Source organism: Coturnix japonica, chromosome Z (assembly GCF_054131305.1).
Source record: "Coturnix japonica strain WE chromosome Z, WE-NBRP24, whole genome shotgun sequence".
Classification (NCBI taxonomy): domain Eukaryota; kingdom Metazoa; phylum Chordata; class Aves; order Galliformes; family Phasianidae; genus Coturnix; species Coturnix japonica.
In genome coordinates, this window is record NC_140702.1 from 26,526,079 (window position 1) to 26,545,379 (window position 19,301).

The 19,301-nt window shown below is 38.8% G+C and overlaps 2 long non-coding RNA genes and 1 other non-coding gene across 3 annotated transcripts; all 3 read left to right on the forward strand.

Annotated features, from left to right (window-relative positions):
• Window positions 1–444: 444 nt before the first annotated feature.
• On the forward strand, window positions 445–1,086 carry LOC146753829 (uncharacterized). The gene is made up of 2 exons (XR_014939410.1): window positions 445–546; window positions 876–1,086. It is a non-coding gene; the product is annotated as an uncharacterized LOC146753829 (long non-coding RNA).
• Window positions 1,087–16,710: 15,624 nt separating this feature from the next.
• LOC107306355 (uncharacterized) lies at window positions 16,711–19,279 on the forward strand. The gene is made up of 3 exons (XR_001552086.3): window positions 16,711–16,817; window positions 17,512–17,657; window positions 19,090–19,279. It is a non-coding gene; the product is annotated as an uncharacterized LOC107306355 (long non-coding RNA).
• Window positions 16,934–17,065, forward strand: LOC116652574 (small nucleolar RNA SNORA13). Its single transcript, XR_004305734.1, has one exon. It is a non-coding gene; the product is annotated as a small nucleolar RNA SNORA13 (small nucleolar RNA).
• Window positions 19,280–19,301: the final 22 nt, after the last annotated feature.

A 19,301-nucleotide genomic window follows, 5' to 3' on the forward strand; every position in this document is an offset into this window, starting at 1 on the left:
CTGCTGGAAGCCCTGAATTCTAGCAGAAAAGTGATATTTTTGGAGCTGAAAGCAAGGAGATTCCAAGGGAAAAACAGGATGCCTGATTGTGCACCCCAGGGAAGGACTGAGTAATGCCCGGTGGCAGCAAACCTCCGCTCACTGCTGTGAAAGACAACTGTGGACCCAGGTGTAAGGTGGGAAAATGACTAGAAACACCAGAGAGACTGATGATATAAATTGCTAATGTATTGGTACTCTTTCATTGTAATCGTCTCTATAAGATATTTTCCAGTTGCCACATTCTCAGACGTCAGAGAATTGGGAAATTCAACCTTCTCTCCCCCTTAACATGTTACACTTTGGCAGCTCACAGCAGTTCATTTGGCAGGCGTGTGTACCAAATGTTCATTTCAGTCTTGTAACAGATGGGGTATATTACACACAGGACTGCAAGCCCCATGTATATCTAATGCCCCAGCTAGGAAAGGACATCCAGCAGATCCCACTGACCACAAAACTGCTTATATATCACTAGAGAGGAGGAGGTCTATAAAAAAGTATGAGGTAAATATATGTCTATATGATAAATAAATGGAAATGCCTGACTCCAGCAGCCTTAGTTTTCAAGCAAGCTATTTATTCTTTTCTCCATATTTCACTTTGTGTATACCCCACTCGAAATCTAAACCTAAATAATTGAATAGCCTTTGAACTGCCTACACTTGTGAAATAATTCTTACATGATTGCATGATCATTTTGCTAGTTGTTTGATTTCAGTGCCTTTATTGTTAAATAGTATATACCACAAAATAAAATACTATCTGCACAAAACTGCCAGGGACTACTGTCTATTGATTGAACTTCTGATTTAAGTGCTTTTCTCCTTTCACAGACCAAATCTCAAGTTAATAGCACCATCAGATACAATTTACAGGACATTTCTGGAAATGCTTCTTGGAGACTGCTGAGTGCACACAACAGCTTCATTGCCAGAGCTGAAGAAAGCACCCACAAAAGATGGCAGCTGCTAACCAGGAAGAGACAAGAACAGAGCAGAATGAGAAAAACAACAGAAGGAAAAAAAATAAAAACACATAGACATTGATGGGTTTATTTTCTATATATTCAGAAAGTGAAGGAGAGTTTTACACAGTTGTGACTCACTCAGCAAGTCAAAAACAATCCATCAGTTTTTTATGTATATTACACAAGATGTATAAATGGTGTATAAAACTTCTGATTAGCTTCTAACTTGCTATATGGTTTTAGATGAGTTATTCATACCCTCCTTCAGTTTCAGAATCTGTCATGTGAGTATAAAAATATTCCTTGATATTTCTGGTGCAATCTGAGGATGCCCTGAACAGCAGTCATTCATCGGTATGGTGTTAGAGATTTTATCACTGAACTACAGATAATGCTGTGAGTACTTCCACTGAAATACCAGTGTGAGCCACGAACAGAAAATCAGTTTATTCACTGCAGATCTGTACTTAAGAAACAGACTGTGGGTCCACTTTTGCTCTGTGAAAAACATTTTCTCACACTGAACAGGTAGGACTGTAGTGACAAGGAAATTTACAGTGCCATGTATGTTGCAGTGTTAAATACTGTTGAACATGGCTCATCTGAGACCAGAGGAGACACTTTCCCCTACCATGACATATCTGGGGAAGAGTTAACTCCACATTTTTCTATACATGCATATGTGGTTTCTGCTTATATATAACTTGTTGTGAAAGACTTGTAGTATATAGCGAAAGATAAAATTTCATTTCAAACCATGATATGTTACTTGACCTGTTTGTCTCAGATTATGTAATAGATAAATGCATATACAGTTAGACAGTAAATATACATTAACATTTAGGCTTCTAGTACAGAGTTTTCAACAAAATTGTTTATTTTTCTTTTTTTTTCCCTCTCAATCTAGAAGTAAAGTTCTAGATGAAAATACTTTTCTTCAGAAAATTCACTTCATGCTACCATAGAAACAATTTTTCACTGAGAGAAACAGAGGTAAAAAAAATTTTTACACATTCCAACAAGTTATCAAGGCTACAGAGACAAGAAATCAGGAAAGGGTAACTCCTAATTCCTGGAAAGAGAGAAAGAATTTACAAGGAGCAATACTTCTGCACTCAGCCAAGACTTATCTCTTTGCTCCAAGTGCAGATTGTAGGAAAAACCACTGCCAATAAAGTAAATTATTTCACACATTTCTGTAAGATACATAAAACCTTTTTTATAACAATGTTAGCTATACAATATACAATGTAGATATAATATTCAATATGAACGTACTACAAAGCATTTCAGGCATGAAAACTCAAGCCTGCTTGAGAAATCAGCTACACCTATAAAACAAGAAGTTAAAGCAGCTGGCAAAAAATTAAAAATAAAAATGGTGAGAAGCACAGCAGACTGGATGGGACTTAGCTGAAGTTTTCTTTTCTTACACACAGAATCACATGTGAATCTCCTCAGTTCTGTTGTGCTGATGACGTTTGACAAGGAGCATATTGTAACCCCAGTGTACACTGGAGAAATCTTCAGGACAGGGTCTGTCCACTGTTAGGCACTGGTAAAGAGCTTTTACAGTGAGGTTTTTACAATCATGATGACAACATCATCAGAGGTGCTGGTGACAGTGCACCTCTGACAAACATACAGAGCTATGTCACGTTTGTCACTGTCAAAAGGTCTGCAGAAGATGAACTGTCAAGCCTGAGCCATCTAAGCACTTTGCTTTCATTGGCAGACCTGGACACTTACGTGCATAGGCTCTTTATCCACCTTTCTTTATTGTCTGTAAGTGTAAGATATTTGCTGGTCTAAGTGATGACATGCTGTGCTCTGAGAGGAGCCAAACATACCAGTTTCCTTATGTATTAGATATAACTCCAGAAACAATAAGCATATGCAAGATATACAGGAAGTGTAGACCGTGTCTAGAAAGTTTACTGATGGTGGTCCAGAATTTTCTCTGTTCACAGTGACATGATAAACTTCAAGGCACAAGCTGTGCCTGTGACCTGCTGCATATTCTTGAGTCATGGTTGTTGTGAAAGCTAGATGACATATGTCACAGATGAAGAAGCGATAGCTCTCAAATCATCCATCACCTCACAAGCAGTAGTGGCAGGAAAGGCAATGTGTCCACCTAGTAGTTCACAGCCAGACCATTAACGTGACCTCTCTCTCCATGTATGGGAGCCAGAATTTGGGGTATAACACTATCACTTACAAGAGTAACAGAAAAAAATTGGTGGAAAACCCTGCCTCTAGTTCAGCTAAGACCAAAAAGAAACCTTAACAAAAGCACAAAACTCAGGTTGCTATATTCTTTTTATTTGATCCACCACAGAGAATTGTATTATCTGGTTTACTGCTGTAATCATATATTGTGGATTTGCTGTGGGATTTTTACTTTACATAGACTGAAACCCAATTCCTCAAAAGTGGTAGCATCTTAAAAAATATGTCAACAAAACAGGAGTGGCTTATGCCAGTTTTCACTCACTGTTACCAAAGCTGTGCAAGAAAACCTACAATACAGCTGTACATCAATCCAAATGCATGAACCATACAGGTGAAGATAAAGAAAAAGTCATTTATTTCTAGCTTTGTGGCAACTCACATTGCCCCAAAATTCTTTTGTGACTATGCTAGTTTGGAAAATAAATAAATAAATAAATAAAAATCGTTTGTGTTCTCCAGATGCTGCACTCCTTGACAGGTTATGCCTTGGCAGCATCTACTTCAACTTTTCCAATGTTTTGATAGTTTACATGGCTTTTTTTGAGAGCTCAGTTCAGTGCTTCTGGCAGCTATTACTCTATCACAGCTCTGCTTCATTCTCCTCTATCTGCTCAGACATATTTTCTGATGTAGGTATGGACTTAAAGATGAAAAGAAGATACTTCAACAGGAATTTTGCCCTGTGTCCAGATCAGATACCATTCTTTTCAGCCCATAGAATGAGCAGCTTTGGCATAATTCTATGATTTAATAAAAAATAGCCATTAAACAATTGGTTATTCATCCACCAAAGCAATTTTGCACCCATCTCACAAATATTCATCAGCAGAATGTACTGCAAAAATTATTATTTCTAAATTCTGAAAAAAGTAAACTCTAACAGACTGCTTCTTCCAGAATTCAGAGTATTCTGCTCATGACAGAAACCTGTTTGACTGGATGGATCCTCTTTGAAATCTCAGGGTAATGTAATGTCAAATAAACTGTTTCTTTGTTAATAAACTAGGGGGGGAAATCCATCATGAGATGCTATTATAATACAATTAAGTAACAAATTATTTTCCTTTGTCTTCTGATAGTAAACATTATAACAAATGAGTTTACTGATTGTAATGTTCCTCAGAACAAGTCCTGCTAAGTAAATATCCAAAATTGAAAGTATTAACATAAAACAACAACAACAACAACAAAAACCCACAAACAAACAAAAAACATGAGTTTAAGAAAGCTATTTTCTTAAGAAAAGAAAACATACCTAATGCACAAGGAAATGCAACTCCCCATGTGACTTGTCTTTCCAATCATAATTAATAGGCCCTTTCTGTGATATATAGATACATAGAGGTACTCAACATTGTATTAATCGAAATTGCTTAGCAACTTATTTCACATAATAGACATATACAAGGAAGCCTCTAATCTTTTGTGATTAATTAAAAGAAATAGAGCATATTCATCGAATAAAGAATTTGAATCAAATTATTGTCTTGTATCTGCCAGTTCAAGTTTCCATGACAACTTCTTTCTGCTCATGAATAGCAGGTTGTGAAGAACTACAGAACTGTGATTCAGATGCATTCTACATTTGATTTGAGTTTATAAAACAGGGAACCTAGGAAGAAGAATGGGAAATACGTGCTCATGATGTTCATTTTATGAAGTATGTGAGTGTGCATTACAAAAGACAGAATAACAATGATGTGACTAGTTCTTCCAATTTGAACTCCTGACTGCTGGCTATGATGATAAATAATGAAAAAACACAACTTGGGGTTAATCGAAGTTCATTGTTCCAAATCAAACTTACATCTGCAAAATATCTGATTGCTATAAAGGAACCTAGTCAAACTGATTTCAAATCTGAACAGGTTTTGTCTGGGACTGAAATACATAGGGTGTATAATCTTGAAAACAATAAAGGATCTAGAACTCCTGTTAACCACAAAGCATCCCTAATTGAATGACCAGCAGCAGAAACTACAACAGGCTATTCCTTCACTATGTGAGCTGAGTGTTACATGAAAAGCAAAATGTTTACAGAAAATAAATAAATAAAATAAAATAATAAATAAATAAATAAAAATGTATCTCCTATTGATGGCAGAGTCATCAAATGAAAACTACTTTAAGTAAGCATATTGTTTTGGAGCCTTCAGTTCCTTTGTATCCAAAAAGATACAAGGTTTTGAGGATGACAGGGTTAAAGGAGATATATTTGATAGAACCTGAGCAAAGTAGCTCTGCAATACAAATAACTGGACAGGAATTCTTTTTCAGGATTTTTCAGCCTCTTAAACCAGCTCTATTCTCTACCTAAAATCATCCATTTGAAAATCTCCTGGAGCTAATAGGGTAGATGCAAAAGGAAGTATTTGTATGCTTCATAAAAGAGATATTCAGCTTTCCCAGAAGACATATCATTTTTTCTGTCTCCTAAAGTAGCTGTGAAGACAGTTGCAGAGACAAGTAAGCTTGCACAGCGCAGCATATTAACACAGACTCAGAACAATATTAATGAAGCTATATGATCAGCAAGCCAAAGCTGGCCCACTTACAGGCAGTTTTAAGTGTGGTCAGAACAAACGTTAACTTTTTGCATAAAAACACACTCAGAATGAACTTTTCAGTTTTAGCTATTTGTTCTGACAGTCTTGTTTTTTCGAAGTTCAGTATGAGATACACCAGGTGTGAGTTCTAGAGATGTTAAACATTGTGCATGTCCCGGCACCAGCTGTGTTAACTTTGTTTCACTTGTAGCAAACACATCTGAAACGATTTTCAAGCTGAAGGTTCATGCAATGCATCTACGAAAACAAAGGCTATTCTCAACAGGTTGAACTGAGAGTAAAATGCTCATTTACCCGAACACTTTTAGAGAATCAACTAGGTAAGAAACATTCTTAGCTACACCCAGCTACACTCTATTCACTACCATAGAACACCATCCCTATTATTTCACTGACAGTGCTGAGATTTCTTGTTCTGCCTAAGTTACAGAAAACACAAATCATGTGCACAACTTTGCATGCCCTCTATTTGTCAGTAATGTTTTTTTCTATGACTAAATCCTCTGAGTGGCATTGTTTCTTAGCTTTCTGTATCTGGGCATGTGCTTTCTGTCTTCTTGTGCTAATGAATATTTATGCAAAGGAAATTATTACCAACCACAACTTCAATCTGTTGCAGGGAATTGCTGAGTTCATGTTTTTCATAGTATTTGCCTGGGGCACACATTTGACCAATGCATTCCACTCATTTGTTAGGAACATTTTTTTAGGTATTTTGAAACATTTTCTGCCACCTTCCCTAGAGATGTTAAGACATTAGAATGAGTTCCAATTTACTAAACAAACAAACAAACAAACAAACAAAAAAAAAGTACTTTACAGGATACATTAAAATTATTTCAGAACATCTATTCCAAGCTTTAAGTGTTTTTCATAGAGATTTTTTAAAAAGGAAGGGTATAATTATAGTAACTTCTAAAGATTCCACCCCTTACAGAAGAAATTACTTCATATCTCAGACTAGTATATAGTTTCCTGTATTTTGACATCATCATCATCTGGTAATATATAGGACCAAGAAAGTTATTGTTAATAACTTATTAACAGTGAAATACCCTAAGTAACTTAACACTCCATAGTCATGAAGTTGTGTCTTTTTCTTCTTAAAGCAAATTTCTCTTTGTAGAACTATGCAGTGCTTCACATATCATAACAAACTGTGATGGAATGAACGTGCATAAAAGAGCACATGTAAGGACACAGGGCCTTGCCATGAAAAAGAGAAAAAACAAAACAAAACAAAACACACACACACACAAAACCAAAAAAAAACCCCACACAGTTCAGTTTAGAATGGAACATAAAAAATGTTCTTAACCTCTTACAGACAGTTTTAAAGTAAACATACAGGTACAGCCAAATTTACAATTTGCTTGTACTTAAACACCTAAGTTCTCTTCACATGTTCTTTAAAATACGTGAAGTTCTGTTTAGTATTACTGCACTGAAATCAAGATGATTTTCCTTTCTAATGTAGTATGTGTCTGCCAAGAATGACTCATCTTAATCACATGGCTTTTTTAAGTGGCTAGTTCTTGCTTTTTGAGTTGAATAAATTGAGCCTTCTGCATTCCAATGCTGCTCCAGACCCTTTTTAACATAACTGTTTATCTTTCTAAATCAGATAAATAGACAAATGCCTGGTATCTGAGTTCACCAACATTTGTGTAAATCTGCAGCTTTGCATCTGATCTCAGCAGAACTATTCAAAGGGCAAAGTGACTAAAACCTTTGAGTAGTTTCCTTGACTAGTAGAAGTACTTTTTCAGATGCCATTTTTGAATCTAGGCCTAAGTTACTGGTATTTATACTTCTAAAAATCTCTAAGTCCTATCTTGCAAACTCAGATACATGACTTATACACTGCCCTACAAGGAGAAAGATAACCAAGCACCAACAAACTGATGTTTTGCTCCGATGTGTTTTCAGATCATTACACTAACCTCTGTATTGCTAAAACCACACATCAGTATTTTATTTTTCTTTTCATCACTAACTTACCTTTTATTTAAATGGCACTCACACCTAAACCTAACTGGTACCTACTTTTGTTTTCAATTTTTGAACACCTATGTAACAGCAATGTGTAGACTGTAAATTGATTTGGACAGGTTTTTAGATAATCTTTAAGATTCAGTTTCGATTGTATCACACTTTGCATGTGGCATTTTTTAGGCCCAATTCTGATACTTATTTAAACCTAAGCATACAGCTAACAGAGGCATTCACTCTGCAAGCATGAAGGTAATCTGAATACACCTTTTTCATTAGATCTTCACTATACCATTCCGTCAGTTAATGCTATTGAGACTGGAAACTATGTTTTCAAGAATTTTGTTTAGATCTAAACAGCAGAGCTCCATTCTTACTTGAGGTATTTATTAGAACACTGTTGAAAAAAATAATGGACAGGTTTCTGCAAAATCAGCATAGATTTCTCAAGTAATTTCAATTTGAACCCTATATGCTTCTTAGCTTATCTGTGAAGAATGGAGATTAGCCCCCAAAATTGAAAAGCTTCTGGAAGCAGGAAAGTGTCCATAAGCAACTTAGGACTCGGAGGAACAACCAAAATGAGCATCAAGAAGTGCTAGACTAAATGTTTGCTTAAGCTCCACCACCATGGCTCATCAATAACTGGGCTCCCACACATGCCCTCTGTTTCAGATTCCCTAGTTTCAGGAAGAAGAAAATGATTAGACACTCATCTTCAAGGTTATGTACATTGGGACAATGGTATATCTCCTCAGCATTCAAAGGTTTTCCTGCATATGATCTAAGTAAGCTTAGTAACTGTAATCACAGCAGTGTGAAGTTTTGTAAAAATGTCTCCACAAATAAATGTTTGAGCAGCTTCCTTCTGCAGGGCTGCACAGTGCTATGTTACTGTGAGCACCAGAATGGCCCAGCTACAAAGTATATTACAGTTGTTTGTGTAAGTGAAGGTCATACATTCACTTACACGCATAGGAAAAGAATAGTCAAAGCACAGACCTAACCTCCAATCCCCTTCTAAAGGCAAAGGATGTTTCTGTTTGTTTTGACTGAATATTATTATTCTGTTTTAATGTTTCCTGATGTTTCCCATGGTGGTTTGGTCAGCCTAATACTTCAGCTCACCCAAAGAAAGATCTTTCTTAATATTTTGCACTGAATCAATTTCTGTTTTGAAAATATTGATTTTGTCATCATTTAAAAATAGAAGCATTACAGGGTGTTCTGTAGGTAACAGTACTAAGAGGGTTTCCTATGGATTTATGTCCTTAGTTCTCTCCACCTTCTCACTGAAACAACACCCCCACAAAGAAAGAAATATGAGCAATTTGCAACTGTATGAATGATTGATGGCTGGCTAATGGGCTACCAAACAGAATATCTAAGAACTGAGTTCTATCGATGCTCAGCTGAACATGAGGTGACCGTGTGCCCAGGTGGCTAAGAAGGCCAACAGCATCTTGGCCTGTATAAGAAACAGTGTGGACAGCAGGAGCAGAGAGGTGATCATCCCTCTGTACTCAGCTCTGGTGAGGCCGCATCTTGAGTACTGAGTTCAGTTTTGGGCTCCTCACTACAAAGAAAGACATTGAAGCCCTGTAACATGTCCGGAGAAGGGCAATGAAACTGGTGAGGGGTCTGGAGCACAAATCTTATGAGGAGCGGCTCAGGGAGCTGGGATTGTTTAGGCTGGAGAAGAGGAGGCTCAGGGGAGACCTCACTGCACTCTACAACTTCCTGAAGGGAGGTTGTGATGAGGAGGGGCTTGGCCTCTTCACAGAATCACAGAATCACAAAATGACTCAGGTTGGAAGGGACCTCAAGAAGCTCCAACCCCCTGCCTGGCAAAGCCACCAAACTTCCATGTTGCCCAGGGCCCCATCCAACCTGGCCTTGAACACCTCCAGGGAAGGGGCATCCAAAACGCCTTTGGGCAGCCTGTTCCAGGACCTCACTACTCTCCTAGTAAAGAACTTCCCCCTAACATCCAACCTAAATCTTCCCTCTTTCAACCTAAAACCATTTCCCCTTGTCTTACAATTATCGGCCCTTTCAAAGAGTTTGCAAGCCTCCTGATTATAGGTACCCTTCAGGTACTGAAAGGCTGCAATGAGGTCACCCTGCAGCTCTTCTCCCAGGCAACAAACAGGACCCAAGGAAATGGCCACAAGTTGTATCAGATGATGTTTAGATTGAACATAAGAAGCTACTTTTTCTCTCAGAGAGTGGTCAGGCACTGGAATGGCTGCCCAGGGAGGTGGTAGAGTCGCCATCCCTGGCAGTGCTCAAGAAGCGTCTACATAGAGAGCTAGGAGATATGGTTTTGTGTTTTTCTGTAGGTTTGGTAAAGGGAGGATGGTTGTACTAGGTAATCTTGTAGGTCCTTTCCAACCTTGTGATTCTATTATTCTGTCTTTTTTTTTTTTTTTTTTTTTTCTCAGTGAAGGCTTTTGCTTCTACAAAGGCACTAATTTTCATTAGATCTATTCATTCCAAAATTTTTTTTCCTTTCCTTTAGTCAGTTAAAAATGTCCAAAAGGGCTGAATAACTATGGGAATGCCTGGTAGTAAAGCAGTCTGATCACAAAGTCTTAGTAGCCTAAAGAAAAGATAATCTAATTTGCAGTGAAAGGAACTCACAGTATATCCTTCCTTCTGCTAAGCCTTCTTGGACAGAAGTTCTGGAGAAGTGATCTCTTTAGACCAGGTGTACACAACTGGCTTTTTTATACTCCTCTTAGTGAGTGAAATTCCTGTGAGACCTACAGAACTTCTGGAAAAGGGAAAATCTCTAATGTTACATCTAAATAAAACATATCATTACATACGTTTGTAATATTCAGCTTCTGTTTTACTTATGCCTATGTCCCAGCTTTCCAATTGCTTCAGCACCAGCCGTCTAATGCCTTCTTCTAGGCTGTAAACACTCCATGGGGTATGGAGCTATCAAACTTTACCAAATATTACCACTACGTAGCTCTTTCAAGCCTTGTTGGTTCTTGAAAGCATTACTTGTTTAAATATTGAGCAAAAGTGAAAAAAAATAAAATAAAAATGGTGCCAATAGGGTAAATCTATCATTCTTTTAAGTTATCAGCTTCAGTTCAGGCATCACTTCTTTAGTACTTAAGGGCCATCTTTCCATGAAACAGATACATAAAAATAAAGACACTTTGGTAATTCTAGACATTCTCCTTCTCATTTGTTGGAGCTGAAATCCCTACAAACTTACTGCTCACTACTTTTATGCTACTTTTGTGTGGTTTGGGTTTGTTTTTGATTTTTGTTTCCTTTTTTTCCTTTTCTTTTTTTTTTTTTTTTTTAAGTAATTAAGAGCTAATATTCTATTTCCCCTATATCCATATGCCAAGGAAGCTCCTTATGAAGGACTACAGTGGCAGCCCTCCCTGGGAATTGGATCATCACATCACACATTTGAGATGTACACAGAATTATTCTCTTGGCTACTTATGTTCCTGCCCATCTGCTGGAGTGGCAAGGCGCCTGCTTGCAGGCTGACGTGTCAGTTTCAATAAAACAAAACCAACAATTAGAGAAAGAAAGGAAGAAAAAACCTCCCACTTATGTAATACTTCCAGCACTTGTACTTCCATGAGGAATCCCTCCTCAGCCACAGTCATGCCATATGTTTCTTTCACACAGCACCTAGTGACATTTGTGCTGTACTTCAGTGGTAAGAAAAGAAGATGAGTTTGAAGCTGCCAGAATGACAGACTGCATCCAGTGGAAACCTGAGAAGTGAACTGAGACAACATCTGGTGTCCAAACACGCTACAAGGAAACATAACTGGTACCTGTAACTGGTAAAAGCATTCATCTCTTAAGTGTAGTTGATTGTAATGGATACTCCCACTTGCCTAACAAGAAAGGGAGGGAGGGAGGAAGAAAGAAAGAAGAGAGAGAGAGAGAGTGAGAGAAACAAAGAAAAAAGAGAGGGGAGGGGAGACAGAGAACAGTATATCATATTTGCCCTTGTGCATGAACAGTGAAATTTATTGTTTTCAAAGGACTTATGTGCACGTTGACATTCAGTAAAAATGTCCACAGAAAATGTCCAGAGAGAAAATTAAAAATAAAATAAAATAAAATAAAAAATAAATAAAAAGGAAAAGGTATTTTAGAGGAGCTGATTCTAGCATTAACATGAGGAAAAACTGTTTGGTGCTTGTTTATCTTCCCTGAACTGTAAGGCAGGAGCTAGGACTCAGTACAATGGGGACCAGACCTGCTGAGACACAAAAGATATTCTTGCACAGCCTACTTTGTGGGACAGAGCTAAGTCCTTAGGTTTGAAATAAATGTAATTTTGAGCAAAATGCTACTTCAAAATGCCATTATCTGGTTGCCAATTTAGAGTCAAGTGTTCAGACTAGCTGCATTTACATTCTAGCTTTTAACCTGTCGAGATGGTTAATACAACAATGTTAGGTAATTATATGTCAAATCTGAAAAGCTACTTCTTTTATTTCAGACATTTAGATGAGGAATTTATTCCTGGCCAGGTAACAGCATTGTCCTCCGCTGAAAAGTAAACACAGTAGAGAGCATTGAAAGCCAGCACTAGTGATGAAGAGGACAATAAACACAGTGAAATAGTGACATCTATGTTTCAAAACTGTTTCTACGTGGTTCGCTCTTGAAGGTTTTCCACAAACTTCATGCTCCTGATGGGTAATACACATAGGTCTTAGTGCATCCCAGTGGAGAGTCAGTTGGCTGAGCAGGGCACAGATACAGAGGGAAACATAAGTTCCACTATGCAAAGTGTAACTGCAGTGATACCATGAAACATTTGAAGCATGTCTCTGTACTGTGCAAATGGAGAGAAATATTTTAGAATGGGCACCAAAAATAAAGCCCAGCATTTTAAGCAAGTATGACCTACTCTGTTCACCAAAAACAGAAGTCTTACTACTCCCTTCTCTGGAAGTTTGGCATTGTATTTACCCCAGCGAGAAGACATCACTGCAAGGAGATGTGATTGTTTGGCTCAGCTCAGCAATCAATGTACATGCCTGTATTGCAGCTGGGTATGTCCTTGAACACAAACAGGAATAGAATAGGCATTTGTGGTTGTTCTGGATTAAGCTAAAGCCAGTAGATCTTGAGGTCAAGTGAAAATTTCTATCCCATTTTCCTGGTGAATAATGCTCTGGATATTTCCACATACACAGGATAAGAACTGTAAATCTACAGATGAACACCACGTTGTATAATTTATCATTTATTATTTATAATTCATAACTCATAATAGTTCTTAGTCAATGGGACGAATATTGTAAATTAATACTCACATTTCCTTATTTCAAACTGAAAGTATCTTATAGTCTCCAATTTTCTAATTGAACAGGATGTGCAATCACAGGGTGAAAGAAAGGCTCTGATTATAGAGCCTTAGATCTTAGACCATGTCAAGCCAAGCCATTTTTCCAGTGAAACTACAATAGTGAGGTTTAAGGAACACAATTGGTGTAAAATGGTGTTAACAGTATGTTCTGACTCTACCAGACAATATTATTTCTCAATTACCACACAGTCTCACAACAGAATATTTCATTCTCTGATTCACACACTGCTTCTATTTGAAAAGAAAAATCCTCTGGGACTTTACACCCCATTAGAAAGAATACATTAAAACAGACTGAAACATGCAGAAGATCAACGTTCATCAGAGTATTAGATGGGCATACAGAGGAAGGAGAGAGTGAAGGAAGGAAGAAAAATGCATAGGTCAAACTGATCCGCAGTCCTGTAAGTTCTTTGCAGCATGTCATGGTAAGCTGTCTGGAATATAGTTTCCCTCTAGTGGCCCTCTTTCCTGAGGGCTCAGTGCAGTAGGTCACAATATGCACAAAATGCTTCAAAAAGAGGCAGCTCACACTGCATCTAACTAACTGCCTCCTTTTGAAGAATCCCCCCAGAACTGCCAGTGATTTATTCCAGATTTCCAGGAATTGCCTGATCTACCGCATAGGTAGAGAACTGTGTTACATACATGACTGCTTTTTCTGGTCAGGAGATGGGAAGTAGACCTCACTCTTATAACTAGAAAAAACAACTCTCTCCAAAGAGTGACAAGAAAAATTGGTCATCTCTTCTCAGGTAAACATAGGGATGAGTCAAATCTTTCAGAACTGGAAAAGGCACATTTTTATTTTTATTTTTCCCATAATTTGTCAAAATTAGGGAACTCCTAACCACATCAGTACTAGGACCTCCTAGCAGGGATACATCAGGACAGACAAGAAAATGTCACAACATTTCCTTCCTTTAGAAGAAGGGAAGGACAGAATAGAAGCAATGATTTTTAATTTTAGTTGAGGATGTGCTCTTGCTCCCACGCTTCCAGTCCCCTGAGGCCCCATGACCCAAAGGCACACCACCATACATGGTAAATCATTTGGATACAGACAGCAGTTCGTACGGAAACAAAATGCCAGCACACTTTTCAGGGCAACAAATGATAGCAGTGCAGCAACAGTAAAAAGAATTGTCAAGTCTTAAACGTGAACAGAACCAGGAGGCAGACTGCTGATGCACACACACATTGCTCTGCATAGGCTCCCTTCAGGCAAAGCCAAAGGAGCTGTGATTATGGAACCAAATTCACCAACAAAATATACTGTATTTTTTAGTACCCAGATGCGCTCTTCTCATTATCTGGACAAGAACAGACAAGCTGCATGGTGAACCTGGGATGTCTTCCACTCCTTATTCGTCACTGGCAAGGAAAGTGATGATGGGAAGAAACAAACAGACCTGGACCAGTCCAAGGGGTTCTGCTAACAGACACATCCAGAATAAAAACTGAAGGGACTGCAGTTTTTCTCACAGTTGTCCTGTCCATTTCTACAGGGTAAAAAGAAGATCCTTATTCCAAAAAAGCAGAAGAACAGAGTCAAACAAAACCTATAAGCCATACTTCAAGTTTGCAATGTACCAAATGGACTGAACACCCTACTCATGAATATTATGAACTCTTAACACTTCAGAGAGTGCCATAATGCAACTGATCTTCTGTGACAAGAATATTAGTTTTGGAAAACACCCTAGAAAGATACTACCACTACTACCCAGTGTGGAAAAACAAAGAGCTGCTCTATTTACACATTACCCACCTTAGTTTTTCAACAACAGTTCAAAGCCATAACAATGCTGGCAAAGATGAGTGGGTCAGTGTTTTTGTTAGCCATCATCCTGCTTGTTCCCTCATCCTGGGGAAACAAGCTCCATACACAGCCCTCTAGATGAAGAAGAGTGGCAGTGGAAATATTTGAAAGGAAAAGACCACACATTCAGCAGAATTTTTAAAGCACTGATATTTTACTGTTTTGCTTTTGTTTTTAAGCTGAACAGATACATTTGGAAGCTGAGTGGAACTTCAGAAGAGCTTGTGCAAGCTAGCTGAATGGACAATACCATGGCAAATGCATTCAGAAACATTAGAGAAAAAGTAAAATACACTGGAGAAATAAAAAACAATGGTTTGGAGCTGTAACTTATAGTAGTATAAGGAGCCACTGTGACACGAACTTTGGCTGTTTCTTCTGCTCTCACAAATATCAGGAATGCTGATGATTGACAATAACACCTTTCCAAAGATACAGTACCAGCCATATCTCCGGGTTTAAACAACCTCTGTAAGTCTTACTATTCCGGGTAGCTTCACGCTGACCTACTGCCAGCTTCGTAACCTTCCCCTAATACATTTGCTACAGACAAAGGACAGGATATGTTAGCTGCTAGCAGCCGGTAGAATCTCGGTAATTCCCTCCCTTCCCTACTGCTCATCATTCTCGGCACTATACTGACCTCTGGTGGATGCAAGGAAGAGATATTGCAAACAGTGGCCCAAAAGCTAAGGAAACCACACCCTCGAACTTAGACGAGAACTCAGAGAAGGTACACAGAAAGCCTGCCTGCTTCCGAAAGTGTTCCTGATCACTCAAGACAACAGCGTAGGAAAATATTTTACTGATGACTCACTGCTCACTAAGCATTTTACTGATATTTCAGCTCACAATGCTCCCTTGGGATACATACTCTCCTTATCAGCACGTTAGGATTTCCTGTAGCAACAATCACTAAAATATTTTGTGCACAGCAGTCCCATATCCTACATGAGGAAAAGCAAGAATAGGCCACTCTGTAATCTTTTACTACAGTAAACAATGCAGAACAAAGCACATAAACTAAACTGCAACTGTTCTTGGACCTACAAACATAATATTTAGTCATTTTATTATATTTTACTGCACATTTTAATCGTCTCCAAAGGCAAATCACTTGGTTTTAAAAGTTCTTTTCAGCGAGATGTTTTGTGGCATGATGCCACAAATACTGGAACTGGCAAAACTTACAGAGCAGCAGATTAAGGATGGGAACAGGAACAAGAGGCTGCAAGGCAGGGAGGACAGGAACTAGTATTCCTGCTAAAGAAAATACAACAGGGAATGTTATCCTTACAGGTTAGTGCTGGAATTCACTCAATAAAACTAAGGTCACATCCAGAAAGAGTGGAATAAAACAAGACATTACAGATTCAGATTTTGACTGCTTTTAGCGTCCCAAGTAAGCAATGGCTATTGAAAAGAATGAGGAACCAGAAATATGTGGGCAGCACTGCGGCTGTGCAGTAAACGCTGCCCCTTCCCTCCGGGCGTCCCCATCCCGCAGGGGGAGCGCGCTGTGCAGACCTCTCCTCACCGGGCTCTATGAGCTACAAGCCGTTCTGCCCGGGCCTCTGCCCTCCAGCACGGGGAAGCAGCAGCGGGGTTACCGTCCCCTGCTCGTGTAAGGCCGCCGCTGCTCCTCCGCAGTGCGGTAGGGCCGGCACACCTCCCTCCCCTCCATGACGAGGGCGTTGTTTGGCCCTCCCATGGCACTGTGGGAGCTGGAAGGGCTGCCTTTTTGCTTTCTCTCCTCCTCGGCCATGTGCCTTGATGGCCGCCCGACAGTCTGTCCAGACCAGGAGAACCTGTTGGAAGACGGTAACTTCCTGCTGATATCATCTTGTGCTGAACTCTTTTGGGCAGGCTTCTGCCATTTTAAACGACAGACCCCTTTTAAATGAGGGCTTCTTTGTTGATCGGTATACTTCAGTCTTTGCCTTTGTGTTGCCCATTCATTGCCTTCTAAAATGAATGTGGTGTCAAAAAAGGCAGACAGGAATTCTTGCTCAGGCTGTGTAAGGGGTTGGCTGATTGCCTTTCTCCTCCCTGTCTTTGCAAGGACAGAATAAAAACCTGTAGAAACTGTACGGTTGAACAATTGCATGGTAGGTTTTATGCCTCAGACCTTTTAAAAGAATAATTTGACATTTTAAAAGGGGGAAAGACTAGGTTGTTGATGGCCACTCTTAATACTGGTCAGCTGTCCTGTCTACCAGAATAACATGAACAGTTGTGCTAGTTTTTTTTAGTACAAATAGGTACAGAATATTTTTGCCTTTATGCATTGGCTTTTTGTTATTAATGGCTGTGGGATCAGAGCAGCATGAAGCAAATCCCTTCGCAGGACTGCTCCGTATTGGCCATCAACATCTTCTACTGATGTACTGTGATGTACTGCAGAAAAAACAGTGCTCATTGATACTCTTTTGAAAGTGCAGAATATACTAGAGCAGACGTGTGTCTTGGTAATTAGCAGGGTTTATTCTTACTGAAGTGCTTCACTCTCTTACAGTATGATTGTACAGTAGCCATGGGTGATCTTCCTAGCAGTTCACAAGCTCACAGGGACAGGAATGTGGTGAAAGCCTCTACATGAGAAGAGCGTGTGCTAGAAGGTGACAAAGTAGTGACACGCCAGCTCTCCTGCAGTTTTATGAGGTAAGTGATAATAAATGCTTCTGCTGCTGCATCCTGTAGTTTTGTCCTGTAATGAAGCAGACTTACTATTTTAAGTTCAGCAGACTTAACTCCAGAGCAGTGATCTGAACTGAAGCACTGAGGTTGAACTCAGCCTGATGACTAGGTTCTCATCAACAACAAAAGCAAAGTGGGAAGGCAGGTCAAAATTTTTGAAGCCAGGAACATTTGGGACAATATTGTAAGTGTGATGGTGGATGACTCACTGCTAACAAATCATTATGAATTCACCTGCATTTCAGGAGACGTAGAATCATAAAATGGTTTGGATTGGAGGAATCGGAATGGTATTTGTCATTAGTTCATAATTTTTATATTGTTGTTATTCAGGCTTTCGAGTGGTTAATGATTTTGTTGCCAGTTGTTTTTTTTCCCCACTGTTCCAGAACAACATAAGAGAAACAGATTTTATTATGGGGTGGCATTTGTAGTAGTAACTATCAAAACATAATTGTAGCCTTTGGAGGGGAGACCAGTTATTTCGCTGTTACTCACTGCCAAGAAGCAAAAGCAAGTGAACTGAGGTAAGTTTTGAAGGAGCTTTGTGATCCAGTAGTTGTCCATGGCGAAGCCAGTTATTCTTACAGCCATTTCCCAGAAGATACCAGCTTGGCTTATAAAATCTATATTATTTTGATGATAAGTGCAATGTTGTGTGGTTTTTTTTTAATAACCACAAGATTCAGTATTTTCATTTTGCACATATGTGTGTCCATACAAAGGTACGGGCTTCAGTAGTGAAAGATTCCTACATTGTTGTTTGTTTTTTGGAGTTGAAAATAGTAACAAAATAGAAAATTTCAGTGGAAGTATCCAATGTTTTACCAGTTCCAGTGAGAAAATGAACTAGTGAAATTCACTCGAGACTTCTAACACTGTAGTCACTTCAAGGTTTTGCAAGCAGAGGCAATTGTTTATACGAGCCTGTCAGGCACTGGGAAGAAAAACGTACGTATTAATGGTAATCCAGTATGAATAACTACCTAATAACATGGCTATTCCTTGTTTTTCAACGTTAAATATCTAAATATGATCTTCCCTTGTATCAGCTTGCCATTCTTTGGGACTGTCATCATGTAATGCACAGATGTAATGTGCCTGGGTTCCTAATGGAAAATTTTCTGTAGCTCCCCGCCATATAGAAGTTGTCTGAGCTGCCGCAAAATTGTAGTTGGTTGTGACCTGTGAAATTTTGTTTAGATATGCAAAAAGCATGACTTTCAAACTCAGATTTGCAGGTAATAGCTTCTGACTTTTTTCCAGAGTGCTGAGGGGAAGTTGATCGTTGTACCTTCATACTGTGCTCAGGGATCTGGCAATTCAGAGGATGTCACTGAACACAGATGTGTGATGCATGTGCCCTATCTCACGCTGCTTGCCTTTTTTTTTCTAGGAAGAATTGTTAGAACCAGCCTGAAACCAGTGGCAATGCAAGACTACTCCATAAGAAACAAAAAGCTGTTAAGGACTTGGGAACGTTAGGCCTTGAAATGCTTATGGTAACACGAGGTCTTTCTAACCGTGTTAGAACAGTGTTTATGTAGACATAAAAAAAATAAATATATTTATTTCTGTTATTAGAACTCTTGTCTTTTCCAAGCTGTA